This window comes from Triturus cristatus, chromosome 6 (genome assembly GCF_964204655.1).
Source record: "Triturus cristatus chromosome 6, aTriCri1.1, whole genome shotgun sequence".
Lineage (NCBI taxonomy): Eukaryota > Metazoa > Chordata > Amphibia > Caudata > Salamandridae > Triturus > Triturus cristatus.
Genome location: NC_140589.1, coordinates 236,794,543 through 236,804,474, shown reverse-complemented (window position 1 = coordinate 236,804,474; position 9,932 = coordinate 236,794,543).

The window sequence follows — 9,932 nt, the reverse complement described above, 5'->3', positions numbered from 1 at the left end:
CTGTTCCACAGGATAGCGACTGCCATAGCCTGCCAAGGTACCTGGGTAGCCCCTGTGATTGATTTGAGTGGCTTCCTTACTACTGCCTCGGGTTGTTGACTGGTGGTGGTCGCAGGTTGTCTGGTGCAACATATCGCTGGCTGAGGGGTAGTCGTTGATATCCAGTTGCTGCTGGGTGCTCGTTACCAGGCCTTACCATGCCGAAGGCTGTGGGAAAGGGAAGGCCTAGGGCAACACCACGGTCCGGGAGAGCAGGGTCTCTCTCTCCGGCATCGGGTAACTCTTCTGCCATGTCCCGTCAGGCGGAGGGGGCTGTGGAGACCGACACATCGGGGGACAAGCTGGACATGATTCTGCGAGAGATTTGAGATTCCCGTTCTGTATTGGAAGCGCAGCTGGGCATAATCTCGGTGGATGTCAACTTGCTAAAAGATGATCATAAGAAATTGACTGAGAGAGTTCGAACGACTGAGCAGAAGGTAGACACCATGGGACCCCAGGTATAGGCCCATGAAGAGCAATTACAACATATGCGTTAGCAGATTGATTCCCTCCAGGCGCGGACTGATGATGCGGAAGGCCGGGCACGCCGGAACAACCTCTGAATAGTGGGTCTGCCGGAGGGGACGGAAGGATCTATGGCCTACGGAATATATTGAGAACTGGTTAAGGTCTGCTGTGGCCCCCACCGGATTATCCACACATTTCACAGTCGAGAGGGCGCATCGGGTCCCTATACGTCGTCCACTACCAGGAGCTAACCCACGTCCCATCCTGGCCAGGATTTTAAATTACAGGGATCGAGATCATCTACTGCAGGTGGCAAGAGATAATGGCCATCTACAGATTGATAATGCCAAGATTTCAATATTTCCGGATTACACCTTAGCAGTCCAACGCAGAAGATTTTCCTTCATGGAGGTGAAGGCACGTGCTCGAGCAGCGTGCCTGTCATTTGCTTTATTGTTCCCTGCAAAACTGAAAATCCTATATGAGCAGCGTTCCCTGTTTTTCGATACCCCTGACGGTGCGTGGGAGTGGCTAGACAAGACGTTCCCCGATGTACAACCTATGAGACGCATGGACTCCTCACTGCCCAAATCGCAGCGCCCCCCTCGGAGGCGTAAGAGGGGTCTTCTCACACAAAGTTTGATCTCCGACTCCTTGAGTCGTCAGCAGGTACTGGAGGGCAGGCGAAGGGCTCTACACACTGCCTTAACTTTTCGCACCTCTCGCCCTGATATCAGCTCTAGCCCATCTGAAGGACTGAACACAGACACTGAATCTGATGGTAGCGTTGCACTGTTTCCTTCTGCGACCTCGCGACTCAGCAATGATCCTCTAGCCTCGGCAGACTCTTAGTTTCTTGTCTTAGGACTTGTGGGATATGTTTAGCCTTTTGTTGTTTTCCTGTCCGGATTGAAGAGCTATAGTACACTACACGCGCCTTTGCCTGTCGGGCAGAGCATCATAGAACATGTATGCCGTTACGACAGGTGGGAACGGATGAGTAAGTTCCCGGCCCACGTTTTGGGCGCTCTCATGTGTGCCTAACTGCTTTTATGCGACTGTTAGTGGTGTTAGCGACCTTCCCCCAAAGGCGTTAGCATTTGTTGTATGGGAAGTAAGTTAATTTTGGTTGCATGGTTTGGTCCAGGGGTACTCACAAACTTTCTGTCAGGGGCCAAAATTACAGAGTGGTTAGTGGCCGAGGGCCGCACTGGTAGGGGTGGAGTCAGTGGGGGAGGGATCAGTGGGGGGCGGAGCTAGAGTAAAAAAAAACCTTTCAAAACATTAGACAATGCTGTATTTCACAATCAGATGCAACTACAAAGAGCACAATTTGATAATACATTTTTATTTGAAGGCATGAACTACATAAGAAACATGCTGAATCTGCGACGAGGGTGACATTGAGCAGTTTGGGTGTGTTATGCCGTTGAAATCACTGGAGAATAAGCATTTTACAGGGAGATGCTCCCGTGTAGGGGAGGTGTAAGGGGTCATTTTGATTATTTGAGGTATGCCACCGAGTCCAATGAGTAGGTGACGACCTCCAAATGGGGATGAATTGACTGAGAGATACCAACTCTACCTCGAAAGCAACTCAGTTTCAGGAGAGAAGATGCTGCGCTCCAGCGTCTACTCGGATTTGACTAAGCTCGGGTTTTAACCTAGCCTCTTTTTACCGCTCCATAAACATCTTTAACCCCAACAACCCCCATCCACACGCACCTCTCCTCAGGCACTCTTCCAGGCGACTACGAGGAATCCTTTTAGCTCCGCCCCTTCCGGACTACACGCCTCTCTCACTTTCAATGGCGGTGCGTTCCTAGCCTCGCGCTGAGGTCTCTTCGTTGCACTAACTCACAGGTTCCGTGTGTGACTCGGAGGCAGACAGGCCAATCAGAGGCAAGCAGTAAGCAGAGACGATCGGCGCAGGAGGAAACGTTGTGAATACATATTCAAGCGTATTCACAACGTTTGCTCATGCAGCCATCTTCCCTGTTTACTCCAAGGAAGGAACTGAGGCATGTAATCGAACAAGGTCTGCGGGCCGCCAATGAAGGCCAGGCGGGCCGACAGCGGCCCGCGGGCCGTGCTATGAGTAGCCCTGGTTTGGTCGAACGATGTTTGGGCATTGGACCCAGTATTGGGACTTTGTTGAACTTGTTGTAACTATGCCGCATGGTCTGTGGGTCGGGGGGTTGTGGGTGGGATTGGGTGGGCGGGGCTGGGATCCGGGGGGTTCCTTATTCTATTTGATGATGCCTGCTGTTAATTCTTATACCTTGGTTTCGTGGAATGTGCGAGGTATGGGTTCCATAGCCAAACGACATAGAACAGCTGCGCAATTGCATCGCTTTAATGCCCACATAATTTGTTTTCAAGAGACTCATTTGAAAAAAGAAAATGCATTTATTATTTTTGTATTTTAAAATTAATGCATTTTTTCTTAATTATTCTAAGAGGTATTCTATAAAGTTTATTAGTACTACTAATAAAAATAATTTTTAATTGAAGAATGTTATTGATTTCTTTTTGGTAATATTGTTGCTGAGCTTTAAAGACCCTTACCTCCCAAAACACTGACCACTAAAAATACCATTAATCCACAATTTGGAAAACTAACCTGTGCTAATATCAAAAAAACTAAAATATAAAATATATACTGTATAAAAATAAACATATTTATGAAAACCTTAATTTAATTTATATTCATATATTTTTTAATCAATCCACCTATTATCATTCAGTGGTTTAATATCATTTGAATTTAATGTTTGTGTGATTCATTTTAATTATAAGTAATTACATGTAATAATTTTTCATTTAAATGATATAAACATTTATTAATACTACCTCTATTATGCGTGTGTGTATGCGTACGAAATCCTGTGATGTCAACGGATGTTGGTGCATCGCTAATAATGTCAGTATTAAGCTACCAAATTGCAAAGGAGGGTTTCCCCGTTCTGTTTTTTACTCCTATCTAGGACCCTCTTAGGAGACAATTGCCACCTTTCCACGTGACTGCTGGGAGAAGTCGCCATTTCTTTGTAAAGTCATGAAGGGGGTCAACAAACCTTCTCAGTATTCAGTGTATATTTGTTGTTGTGGAGCATTAATGTCTGAAAGTGTTGTCAAATACCAAAGTTTATTAAAATAATGTTGTAAGTTTATCCTTGTACACTTTATTGTTCCAAATGAACCACTGCTAATTGCTTTGACTATTTTGAAATTAAGAAAGGTTAGCAAGTGAAAAAACATAAATTGCTGGTCATTTTTCTGCTGAAATAGTGCTGAAAAAATCTCATTTAATGACTGGCCCTGGAATCTGCAACGTGGAATTAATCCAATGCATGACGGGTAAGAAACACTTCCCCTGCCAGCCCCACCACGCTGTTAAAACAAGCATTTTTGACCCGGGGCGTGTGTAAGCACAAAAGCACAAGGCGGGACAGAGCAACACCGAGATCAGGGGTGGGTGCAAAGAAGCATAGGGCAATGTAGAGCGGCAGGCCTCGGCCTCAGTTAATCAGGGACACCCAATTAAAGGACACAGGACACTGGTATGCGTTACCTGGCCGCTCAAAAGACCACGTGCGGTCTGGCCCACCTTTATTTATCCCCTCGGGACGAGCCCACCCCGAGGGGCGTGGGGATGCGTGTATTAGCGCAACATAGTGTAAGAGAGCCCGGGTGGCTCTCTACATCCCTTTCTTCTTTTAGTGAACTGTCCCCTCAGACACCCGGTCAGGGTGAAGTATACACATAGTCTTTTAGTCTTTGACTGGGTGCAGGATTAGGGCGTAGTCCATATCGTTGACTCCTGGTGGAGAGGTCAGGGGACCTATCCGGCGGGGTAACTCCAGACACCCTGGCCCCGGGACCCCAATCCGTGAGTCTCTGATGGTCTCCTTCACCGGGGGCCGCCGGCGGTCCGCCTGGCAGAGGTGACGCACCCCCGCTGGGAGACGCCGGGGCACCACTCTCCGCCACAACCCCTGGTGACTCGAGCCCTTCGCCATCCGTGACGGCTTCGGGGACCACCTTGAAGCTTGACACGTTTCTGGTGACGGTCTGGTGTCCTCTCCGCGCGGTGACCATGGTCCCTCGCACCTCAGTCATGCCCATACTTCAGGCTCGTAGGGGGTTCGGAACTTCCAGTCGGGGTGCCGATCTTTGATGACCACTTGGTCCCCGATTCGGACCGCGATGTCCTGGGCCCTGTGGGCCTCGCTCGCCTTCCGGTTCGTGGCCTCCCTCCGCGCATGAATGGCCACTCCGTCTCTTTCCACCGGGGCCCAGCCTGGATCCGCCGGAATGCTGTCTCGTGGGTCTCGCTTGAACAGGACGTGAGCCGGAGCGCACTTGGTGGTGCTGTGGGGGGTCTGACGGTACACTCCTAGAAATTTTACAGCGCGGGGATGCCTCCGGGTCACCAGGCGATTTACAAATCATTAAATAAATAAATAAATAAATAAATAAATAAATAAATTGATCTAACGCTGCTTCCGGATCCTCCTTGTTATCCACGGCGATCCGCAGCGCTCGATTGAGCATTCTCATCAGCCGCTCCACTTCCCCGTTGGCTTGAGGCCAGAGGGGGGTGATTTTCCGGTGTCGGATCGCCAACCGGGCCAGGTACTCCTGGATCTCCCGCCCCTGGACTAGGGGCCCGTTGTCCGACTTGACTTCTTCGGGCAACCCCATCGTTGCGAATGTTCTGTCCAAAACTTTCTTAACATGCGGGAATGCAGTAGACGGTATCACCTCCACTATCGGGAACTTCGAGAAGGAATCGACCATGACCAGCATGTGCCTGCCATCCGGGAAGCTCCCAAAGTCAATGCTGAGATGAGTCCACGGCGTCTGACTCGCTTCTTCTGTGATCACTGGAGCTGGAGCCGGATCCCCTCCGGTGATTGTGCAAGCGTGGCACTGTCGGACCATTTCGTCCACTTGCGTATCCATCCCTGGGAACCACACCTTGTCCCGCAGCCGGGCCTTAGTCTTGGCCATTCCTTGGTGGCCCACGTGCGCAAGCGCCAGGATTTTCTGCTGCAGGCTTTCTGGGACTACAATGAGCCGTCCCCTCAGCACGACTCCTTCTCCCCCTATGCTGAGTTCGCTCCTGACCTGCCACAGTTGCTGTCGAGTGTGACTGACCTCTGGGCGCAAGGCTCGAGCCCCGTCCAGGAAACGGGCCCATCCGTTGTTGTCTAGCGCCCGGCGGACGCGCGTGAGGGTAGGGTCTTCACGAGTGGCTTGCCCGACCTCCTCCAGGGTCATGGCTTTCGGGCAGGATCCTTGCGATATCATGCTGACAAAAGCCTCTGTGTTGCACGTGTCTTCCGGTGTGGCAGCTGAGAGGGTTGATCGCGGATGCCGGGACAAGTAGTCTGCCCGATTGTGAGCCCCCGGCCGATAGATCACCTTGAACTGGTACGCCTGGAGCTGCACAGCCCAGCGTTCAATCCGCGGCGGTGCCAGTCTCGACGACCCCGTGAACAGGGGAAGCAGCGGCTTGTGATCCGTCACGACGGTGAAGTCCTGTCCGCACAGGTACAGGTGGAAGTGCTGGCAGGCCCATTTGATGGCCAGCGCTTCTCTCTCTATCTGGGCATACCTCGTTTCAGTGTCGGTAAGCGCCTTGCTGGCGTAGGCCACTGGCTTCCATACTTCGTACCCATGTTCCTGCAGGAGCACCGCACCGAGGCCCACTGGGCTGGCATCCACCACCAACTCTGTCTTCCTCCGGGGGTGGAAGTAGGCCATGATTGTCATGTCCAGGAGCCCCTCTTTGATCTCTTGGAATGCCTTGTTGGCCGCCGGGGTCCACTTCCACGGGTGATCATGGCGCGTGAGGGCGCGTAGTGGTTCAGACATCGCAGCTAGCCTGGGGATGAACCGCCCACAATATGTGGCCATCCCAAGAAAGCTTCTTACCTCCGTGGGACTGCACGGGGTGGGTGCCGCTCGGATGGCCTCCGCCTTTCTCGGATCTACCAGTAACCCCTCACGAGTGAACGTGTATCCAAAGAAGTCCACACTGTCTTGGTAGAACGAGCACTTCGCCTTATGTAGCGTCAGCCCGCACTCGGTCAGTCTCCGGAGTGTGGCCCGCAGGTGTGCGTGATGCTCCTCCAGAGTGTTGGAATAGACTAAGATGTCGTCGCTGAGGTTTATTACGCCCTGTAGACCGGACAAAGTCTCTCGGATGGCGTTCTGGAACACCTCTGCCGCGGAGGAGACACCAAAACTCAGCCGCTTGTACCTCCGGAGGCCGACATGGGTCGAGAAAGTGGTGATGTATTACTGCTGGGATCTAGTTCCAGCTGGTGATACCCAGCGTTTAGGTCCAGCTTCGAAAACCATTTGGCCCCGTTGAGGTCCGCCACGATGTCGTCCATCGTGGGGTTGATGTGCCGCTCCCTCTTCACTGCGGTGTTGGGCAGCCGCATGTCCACACAGAGTCTGATGGCCCCTGGTTGCTTAGGCTTGGGCGCCACGACCAGCGGGGACACCCAGGGAGTGGGGCCGGAGACTTTCTCGATGACATCCAGCTCTTCGAGCTTCCGCAACTCCTCTTCCACTTGCGGGCGCAGGTTGAACGGCACCCTCCGATGTCTTAGGGCTACCGGCCGTGCAGATGTGTCTATGTGCAGCTTGAACTTCTTGCCCTTCAGCTTTCCCAGGCCAGTGAAGAGCGCTGGGAACTCTTTGAGTATGTCCTCAGCATGGGATTCGTGCACCTGGTTCGCAAAGAACACTAGCCCCAGGTCCTCCGCGGTATGGCAGCTGAGCAGCGTACCTTTCTTGCCTTCCGTGACATGGAACTGCGTCTGGGTCGAGTATCCCCCGCTGGCGATGGTGGCATTGATGACGCCACAGAGGGGAAGAGGGTCCATCCCTCCATATGTATAAATCCGCGCCCTCAAGTGGGGTCTCGGCGACAGACGGTCGTATTGGTCGGAGTCCATCACATTGACCAACGCCCCTGTGTCGATGAGTGCCTGGACTTCGGTGTCTCCTACTGAGAGTGAGCACATGGGCGGTGGCCTTCGCCGGGAGCCCGTCCTGCTGACGTATGAGACCACGAATACCTCGTCGTCCTCGACCTCGTACATCGGGGCTCACGACTGTGGCTGACGATCCCTGCTTGGCATCAGGTCATCCTGCGAGATCTGGCGCTCTTGCTGTGGCTCGAACCTGGGTCTCGACGACGGTTGTCGGAACCGTCCACCCCGGCATACTCTGGCGTGGTGATTCATCCTCTCCACAACGGGAGCACACCTTGCCTTTGGCCCCGCAGACTGCCGTTGCTGGGTGGTCGTCCCCACAGTATCCACACGAACCCCCAGTCGCGGGTTTGGGCGCTGGGCGAGGTGCGGCTGGCCGCCGTTGTATCGCCTCCACCTTTTCTTCTTTGATGGGGGTGCTCTTGACCTCCGGCCCTGCAGCCACAGGCGCGTGGAGGGCCGCCTCCATTTCCTCTGCCCGGGCATCCGATAGCTCGTGGGACCGTGCTAGTACTAGTATTTCATCTAGCGAGATCCCTGGCTGCTGGAGAATCAGCTTTCGTAAGAGTTTGGAGCGACAGCCCAATATGATCTGATCCCGTATCTCTACTCTGGTCGGTGAAGGGGCACATGCTGGCCAGCCGGCGCAGCCACGCGTAAAACATGTCGACCGATTCGGCGTCGGTCTGCCACGCACTTCGGAATTTAAACTTTTCGAAATCCGGGTTCAGTTGAGGATCAAAATGTCTCTTCAGCGCAGCCACCGCTGCGTCATAATCATCATCGTTCCCGGTGTTGGGAAGCGTGTCAAACAAGTCATAACTTTCAACCCCTCCATAATATATAAGTAGTGACCGCTTCACTGTCCCATCAGTTTCTCGGGTCCCTCTGAAGTAGTGGTTTAATCGCCCCACCCACGCCTTCCATCGCGGGGCGGCAGTAGCTTTCGCTAAACGGTGGTAGGGGCGCCACCGCGTTGTATGTGACCACCGGTGGCAGTGGAGGGTTGTTACCGGCCCCTGCGTTGGATCCGCCAGCTTGAGGTGCACCAGCGCCTGCCGCTTGCCCAGAGGACATCTTGCAAATGTATTGGTGGGGCCTAGGGGTCTATGTTTTACTTCTTCCAGGGCTTCCTGGCCCCGTGCGGTCACTTTTCCCTTGCTGCGGAGGCTTTGCCAAGGCTTGTTTACTAACTGTTGTGGGTCTTGGGTTTACCAACTCCCCCTTCTTTTAGATGCTCTGCCAATGCTTGTTTATATCACTGTTCTGGGCACTGGATTTGCCAGTGCTTGTTGCTCATGGGTTCCTCCCCCTGCTTTCAACTTTGAATTTCGGCCCCCGGGCCTCGATAGCTGCACCACGCAGCAACGCGCACAGTTCAGGCAGGCAGGGGAGAGGGCAGCCCTGTCGAGGCCCCCTCACACGATCGGCCGTAGCACTCCAGGCCAGCACGAGGGATTCCCTCAGAGCGTCACGAGGTGGGGCCGGGGCAGAGCACCAATGAGGCGCCGGGGCAACCACTCACCCTGGACGAGCGCGCACAGCGCTGGGGGCATCCGGATCACGGAGCAGCATGCGGGTGGGCTCCACCAACAGCCGGTCACATCGGGAGGCGGTCCGCCTCCGACACCACGCGGGTGGGCTCCGCAGTCGCCGGGATGAAAGCAGGTGAGCAGCGGGGGCGTCAGCAATGCGGGTGGGCTCCGCACGCTCCCCGCGCCGGCATACAGGAAACAGCACGCAAGGCACGACCGGCCTCGTCGCCAGTGTAGAGCGGCAGGCCTCGGCCTCAGTTAATCAGGGACACCCAATTAAAGGACACAGGACACTGGTATGCGTTACTGGGCCGCTCAAAAGACCACGTGCGGTCTGGCCCACCTTTATTTATCACCTCGGGACGAGCCCGCCCCGAGGGGTGTGGGGATGCGTGTATTAGCGCAACATAGTATAAGAGAGCCCGGGTGGCTCTCTACATCCAAGACATAGCAACAGAGTGAAGTTGGAGGAGGCACTCTTGGGGAGAGGAGTTGACCTAACAGCTATACGGCTAGGGCGGTCGACCTCGAATCTGGGGAACTGGGTTCGAGTCTCGGCAATGACGCTGAATATCCTGTGATTCTGGGCAAATCACTTAATCTCCCCGTGCCTAACAAAAAATTAATGTGTCCTTATATAATGCAACTGGTGCTATGTAAAGCGCTCTGACACCTGGTACTTTCCATCAAGCTTGCGCTATAAAAAACTCCGTAAAACCAAAAAAAACACTGTGGAACAGAGCAACACGGAGACGGGGGACAGAGAAGGACACAGGGAAGGACACAGGGGAGACATCTGCAAACACACTCACTCTCGAAGAGTGCTTAACTGAAAAGAAATAAGTAGCATCAAGAAAATTTGCAGTATAAG